Source organism: Protopterus annectens, chromosome 14.part0 (assembly GCF_019279795.1).
Source record: "Protopterus annectens isolate FY-2018-M chromosome 14.part0, PAN1.0, whole genome shotgun sequence".
In the NCBI taxonomy this organism is placed as follows: Eukaryota; Metazoa; Chordata; order Ceratodontiformes; family Protopteridae; genus Protopterus; species Protopterus annectens.
In genome coordinates this window covers 548588916-548596548 of record NC_056748.1, presented here as the reverse complement: position 1 = coordinate 548596548, position 7633 = coordinate 548588916, and the positions used below count along the sequence as shown (strand labels likewise).

The 7633-nt window shown below is 44.6% G+C and overlaps 1 protein-coding gene across 1 annotated transcript in view; it reads left to right on the top strand.

Moving 5' to 3' along the window:
• Positions 1 to 7633, top strand: part of GAS7 (growth arrest specific 7) — a 2864621-nt gene that overhangs the window by 698475 nt on the left and 2158513 nt on the right. The window lies entirely within an intron of this gene.

Genomic DNA, 7633 nt, shown 5'->3' with positions numbered 1-7633 from the left:
AAGCCAAGAAAGCCATTAGTTTTTGTAATGTTTTCTGACCATACGTTAACAATGTGTGTTACAAAATCATGTGATGCTCTTCGGCTGTGCTTGCACTTCATAAACTGCAGCATCTGCTGAAAGTCTTCCTCAGCAGATGTCAGTTAATGTACTTATTCCCTTAATTCCTTGAAGATGTGTGAAGTGAAATGCTCTTTGTAGTTAAGGGAGTATGAGATAAATGAAAAGGTGTTTGATGTTTGTCGCAGATGGTATAGTAAGTTACTCAAATTTGTACTTTCTGATATTGGAATGCTTGCTTGAGATTAAGGAAAATTGGTGCTGTGTACATGTCTGTTTACAATATGTTGGCCATACTTAATTTACTGGGGAAACTGTTTAAACATGACAAGCAAAAACTGGGCCTATTTCAAAATCAATGAGCGTTTAGTAGTGTGTTACAACAGCTTTAAACAGATGTAAGTTTTGTGAAATGTCAAACAGAGTTAACATAATTGCCTTCCTGTGCATCATGAGTGAACTTTAACCCTTCCTGCATCTGGGTTTGTCATGTGGAGCCATATTACCATAAAATATATAAATTCACAGCTGGGATTAAAAGAGTTAAGGGGAAGGGTTACGATTAAGCACTGTATTAAATGGGATAGTTTTCAGAGGCGATGAGAAATGTTGCCATATATCTAAGTACCTGACCACATTTGGCTGCATTTCTGTAAAAGAGACATTTTACTGCAGCTGTTAATGATTCATCACCAAGAAATCATCTGATGCTGCAAAGAAACTCCTTTTTTAAGATTGGGAGATTAGTTACATCTATAAAGGCTGTCATTTTGTGTGAGTTACATGAGCAGTCCCCCTCAGTGTATTTTTGACATTGACAGAAATGTTGATGTCCTGTGGGACCCTTATGACATGGACTGGAATAATCTACTGGGCTAGGAATCTGATGATTGCATAAGCTGTATCCTTTCTTTTGTCATTCACCCATGGTGATTGTATTCTGTCTTTTGTCACTCACCCATGGTGATTGTATTCTGTCTTTTGTCATTCACCCACGGTGATTGTATTCTGTCTTTTGTCACTCACTCATGGAAAGAGACTAGGATGTAGTTGGTAATCAAAGGAAATTCTTGATGTTCATTGTGTTTCACTGTTGCAGTCATGACAATTGGGTTATCCTGCTGGCAGGCTACCCGCAGTCGGCCTGAGTTCCAAAGTCTAGGTCCTGCGTCGGTTGCTATCGCCTCTTCCCTGACTTCAGTATGCCAGGGGTATAAAAGATGCAGCCGACGCCATTTTCTTCAGTCTTTCTTGCCGCGCGGTGCCCGAAGCAAAATCAGTTCGCAAGTGCCGGTCGGCTAACTCCTGAAGTTTTCAAATTCGAATTTCAGATCCGAAGTCTTCATTAAAGCTAAATACCCCGTTGGGGAAACTTTTTTCTTGCTCAAGACTGATGTCAGAAAAAGTTAATAACTGTATTTCTTGTGGGAAGCAAATACCTCATAAGGATTTTCATTCTTATTGTATTCCTTGTCTTGGCCCTGACCATAACGTTGCTAGTTGTCGGTTTTGTGCTAGCTTTAACCAATGCACTATTAAGCGTTGGTACGATTTTGCATTCCATTACTTTGGCAGGAGATTTAATTATATAATGCCATTGGATCAGCCGACTACCGGAGTTTACAAAAATCAAAAAGAAAAAGAAAAGGACAGACATCCGAGATCCAAAACCGATGACAAGGCTTCTTCTAGGCCTGTTGCGGGTTCGCCAGTTCTCAGTGAGGTGCTTTCACAGCCCCTGACGCCAGCTACCTCAGAGCCACAGGCCGCTTCCGACTCCCACGTGGAGCCGACTGGGCCTCTGGAAACTCAAGGTATTGGACACTCGGAAACTATTCCCTCAGATGGGTCCGGAGCCGCTGAGCAGGCATCGGCTTCTGAGGGTGTTTTCAGGCCTACACAGTTACTTCAGCTACAAAGACAAAGACTAAAGCAGCTCTAAAGAAAAAGAAACAAGTACAACATTCACCTGGACAGGCCTCCATGCCTAAAAAACAGATGCTTAAAATGGCCGAAGATCTTATTATTTTGATCAAGGGTTCCCACCCCCCTCCTGAAAAGAGGCCTAGGCAAGAGTTAGAATGTGAATCTTCAGACCAGGTTTCCATTTCCTCTGATTCCGCCTCTTTACAGGATTACTCTGTTCCTCCCTATGAGGATTCTAATGCTGAAGAATCTATCCCTTCAGCCTCTCCTCCTGAGGATTATTCTTTTGGGGAAACACTGCATACTATGAGGGAGCTTTTCCACTGGGAGAGCCAAAACTACTCAGAATCCAAGAAGAGGCTCAGAGATTTCCTTTTATTACCCCAGCACAGGCCCCTTGCTATCCCACCTGTTTTAGACATTGTAGATGATGTATTTTCAGAGTCCAGTTTTTCTCCAGACTCTTTACCACCAGCCCCTGTTAAGCCAGACAGATACTACAGGGTTCCTGATTCACATAAATTTCTCTGTAAGAACCCTGCAGCTGACCCAGAAACCATCTCTCAGGGTCCCAAAGGGGTCAAGGCTTCTACTGCAAAAAACCCTATCCCCTCTGATAGGGATTCTAGGGCCCTAGACAGATGGGGCATAAAGATTTATACCTCTGCTACCTTGGCTGTAAGAGCCTTAAATTGCCAATTTCATATGCTTAAGTATCAGCAATATCTTATGTCTTTGCTTAAACAGAAAATGACAGCAAATGCAGAATGTGCAGACAATAAAGAAATTCAGGATTTATTGCATGCAGCTGAACAAGTTAGAAAGCATACTTTGCAATGTGGATTTGATTCTCTTGAGGCCTCCTGCAGGGCCGCTGTTACAGGTTCTGTCATTAGGAGGCATGCTTGGTTAAAAGAACAAAATTTGCCGGATCATGTTAAAGCAAAACTATTAGACGCTCCTTTACAGCATGATAATTTGTTTGGTGCTAAAGCAGAAGAGGTGTTGAAGAAAATGGAGGACAAAGCTAAATCTATGCAAACAGTCAAGGATTTCTTGCAGGTACAGCCTTCCAGATTTAGCAGGAACTGGCCTACAAAAAACTGGTCCTTTCCAGTGTCATATAGAAAGGGGCAGATACAAATGCCCCAGAGGCAGATCACAGCCCCAAGGCTCATACAGGCCTAAACAATAGGGTGCTTCTACCTCCAAGGGCGGAGAGGAAAAATCACAGCCATACAGGAAACAGTCTCAATGGCTTTCCACTTCCAGCACTAAGCACTTATCCTTTGGCAGCCCCTCTGGGGGGAAAGCTAGCACTTTTTTCACACAATTGGCACATGATCACCCAGCACAAATGGGTTCTAAATATAGTTTCACAAGGCTACAGGTTCCACTTTCACAGCCTGCCAAGGCAAAACGGTATGCCAGACCTGCCACGGAATCAATGGGCAGAGGCACAAAAACAAGTTTCATCCCTCATGGACATGAGGGCCATTCAACAAGTACCAAAACAAGAGCAGGGTCAAGGATTCTATTCAAGACTGTTCTTGGTACCCAGAAAAGACAAAGCCTGGAGACCAATACTGGACCTATCTATTCTAAACACATATCTAGATATTCCAAAATTCAAAATGTTGACTCTACAGCAGCTTCTACCCATGCTGGGCAAGAAGGCTTGGGTTGTTACTTTAGATCTAAAAGACGCATACCTGCAAGTCTCAATCAGACAAACATGCAGAAGATACCTAGATTCAAAGCTGGCTCAATGCACTACCAATTCTCTGAACTGCCCTTTGGCTTATCTACTGCGCCCAGGGTCTTCACAAAGTGCCTGGCACCAGTAATTGCATTTTGCAGACAAAGAGGCATACAAATATATCTTTACTTGGACGACTGCCTTATTCAAGCGGAGAACAAGGACATTCTACTACAGCATCTAGCGTTTGTAAAAAGATTACTAGTAAGTCTAGGGTACACAGTAAACGAGAAGAAATCAAAACCTGTACCCTCTCAAGAGATAATATTCCTGGGTGCAAGCTTAAATACAACTGCCCAGATGGCTTATCTCACGCCAGACAAACACAGACAACTGACTACTTGTTTCAAAATGTTGGCAACAAAGACCCAGTTATCTGCAAGACAAATTCTGCAGGCCTTGGGTTTCATGGCATCCTGCATTTTGCTAATTCCATATGCAAGACTGCATATGAGGAAACTTCAATGGAATCAAAAAAGTGTTTGGACTTAACATTGCCACAGCCTGGAAACAATAATTACCCTGATTCCCTCCCTGCAACAGGAGTTTTGATGGTGGGCAAAAGCCTCTCACCACAACACGGGACAGCCATTCACCTTACCCACAGCCAGGCAGACATTGACAACAGATGCATCAGATTATGTCTGGGGGGGCCCATATGGCAGAAAGATGTATTCAGGGCACATGGTCCGCAAGTCAAATGCATCTACATATCAATCAAAAAGAGATGCTAGCTGTTCAGGATGCCCTAACAGCCTTCAAGGATCAACTTCATCAAGGACAACTACTAATAAAGATGGACAATACTACAGTCATGTGGTACATAAAGAAGCAGGGAGGTACACATTCCTACCCCCTCTGCAGGCTAGCCATGAACTTGTGGCACACAGCATTGACTTACCAAGTACATCTGCAAGCACATTTCCTGCCAGGAAGGAAAAATACTCTGGCAGACGAACTAAGCAGAAACCTAATGGATCCCCATGAGTGGAAATTAGATCCACAAGTCTTCAGCATGATAACAAGGACCTGGGGATGCCCGGACATAGACCTATTTGCCTCCCCTTACAACTACCAACTACTAAGATTCTGCACAAGGACTTATCACAAACAAGCATGGAAAGTGGATGCTCTGTCTTTCAGCTGGAAAAATCTAACAGTATATGCCTTTCCTCCTCTGCCTGTCCTCCCCAAGGTACTCCACAAGGTCAGACAAGAGAAACCAAAAATGATACTGATTGCCCCAGACTGGCCCCGCCAGCACTGGTACCCAATCCTAAAGAGCTTGTCTCACTGTCCAGCATGGACATTACTTCAAATTCCTCACTTATTGACATAACAAGATAGTCAGATACTGCACAGCCAACTCAAAACCTTAAACCTGGCGGCATGGCAGATAATATAGCATCTCAAGACACACCTCTCTCTAAAGCAGTGATGGATGTTATTTTGGAGGCCAGGAGGCCTAGCACCAAAAAATCTTATGCAGACAAATGGAAGAGACTCTGTGCTTGGAACCAAGCACAAGGTATTGACACGATTGTTCCAAATATTCCTGAGATTTTGCAGTACTTAACTGAGATGCTGGATTAAGGCCTGTCCTTTTCATCAGTTAAAATTCATGCCTCTGCCATTTCAGCTCATTACAATACAGAACAACCTATTTTTTCTCGTCCGTTATTAAGGCAGTACCTCAGAGGGGCCAGACACATACGACCTCCAAGGAGAGCACCAATACCTGCATGGGACCTCAACTATGTCTTGGAAAAACTCACACTGCCTCCATTTGAGACAGCCTCAGCAGCTGACATAAAATTCTTATCCTGGAAAACAGCTCTGCTCTTAGCAATAACCTCCGCTAGAAGAGTCTCAGAGTTACAGGCACTCATGGCTGTGGAACCTTTTATCATTTTCCATCCTGACAGGGTTTCGTTGAGGACAAACCCTATATTTATGCCTAAGGTAGTGTCCAGTGTGGCCCTTAACCAAACAATTCATTTGCCTACTTTTTATCCAAACCCACAGAGTAAGGTTGAGAGAATTCTGCATTCTTTGGACATTCACAGACAGCTACACTTCTACTTGGACAGAACTAAAGCTTTCAGAAAGACTGATCAACTTCTAGTGGCAAATGCTGCAGCATCACAAGGAAAGCCTATCTCAAAACAGACTATTTCAAAGTGGATAGGCCATTGCATTCGTTTCTGCTATTCACCGCATGGCAAATCAGTGCCTAAGGGCATTAGGCCACATTCAACCAGAGCAGCAGCCACTTCAGCAGCCTTCCTCAGAGGAGTACCAACCAAAGACATCTTAGAGGCTGCAACTTGGAGTTCAGTGCATACCTTTACAAAGCACTATCACTTACCTCTCTACTCTACATCCAGGGCATGCTTTGCCACTGCAGTTCTGCAGGGCCTTTTAACCACTCCTAATCCTATTTAGCTCCAGCCTCCCATCCTCAGCTTTGGGATTCAACTCAATTGTAATGACTGCAACAGTGAAACACGATGAACATAGTACAGATGTTCATCGTGCATACAGCTGCAGTCATAACAGATGGGTTCTCCTGCCGTCAGGCGGGTCCTCAGTCGGCCGAATTCAAAAGTCTAGGTCTGGCGTCGGTTGTCGTTGCTTCTTCCCTGACGTCAGTGCAACAGGGGTATAAACGAACCAGCCGACGCCATTTTCTTCAGTCTTTCTTGCTGCGCGGTGCCCGAAGCAGAAGCAGTTCGCAAGTGCTGGTCGGCCAGCTCCTGAGATTACGAAAATTTGGAAACCGAAGTCTTCTTAAAAGCTAAGTACCCCGTTGGGGAAACGTTTCTTGCCTCAGACCGATGTCAGACAAAGTTAATAATTGCATTTCTTGTGGGAAGCAAATACCGCATAAGGATTTCCATTCCTCTGTATACCTTGTTTAGGCCCAGACCACGACGTCTCGGTCTGTCGCTTTTGTGCTACTTTCAACAAACGCACTATTAAGCGTCGGGCGGAGTTCGCCCAGCATTATTTTGGTAAAGCGTTTAACTATACTATGTCGTCGGATACTCCGACTCCAGTTTTGTCTAAAAAACGCAAAGACAAGGACCGACACACGAGGTCCGCGGCCTCAACCGACACAACGCCAAAGCCGACTACACGTGGTCCGGTTCTCAGCGAGGCGCCTACGCAGCCCCTGACTACCGACGACACTTCTTTGATGGTGTCTCCTGTGCCCGAGGTCGCAGGCTCCTCGGCCCACACCCCGACTACTGATACCGAAGCCACTCTTGGTGTTGAAACTCAGAATGTGGACAGGTCCACCTCAGGTGTCTTCAGACCTTCCTCTTCTTTCTCCATCAAGGCTTTCACAAAGTCTAAAGCAACCATGCACTCTAAGAGACCAGCTTCACAGGGTCCATCTCCAGGCCCCATGCCTAAGAAACAGATGATTAAAATGGCTGAGGATTTAATTACTCTTATCAGAGGTTCTCAGCCCCCTCTGGACAAAAGGCCCAGAGTGGAGGAAGATTCCCCCTCCTCTGATCAGGGCTCCATTATTTCAGGGCCCTCTGATGATCAGGAACATTCTTACTACCCTTTTGAAGACTCTGATGTGGAGGAGTCCATCCCTTCTGTCTCCCCCCCAGAGGATTACTCATTTGGGGAAACTTTGCATACCTTAAGGGAACACTTCCACTGGGAAGGCCAAGATTAGTCTGATTCCAAGAAAAGGCTCAGGGAATTTCTTTTGCTACCTCAGCACAGGCCTCTGGCTATGCCTCCTGTCTTGGACATCCTAGATGATGTTTACTCGGAGGCTTGCCTTAACCCGGACTCTCTACCTCCAGCTCCAGTTAAGCCAGACAGGTACTACAGGGTTCCTGACTCACACCAATTCCTATACAA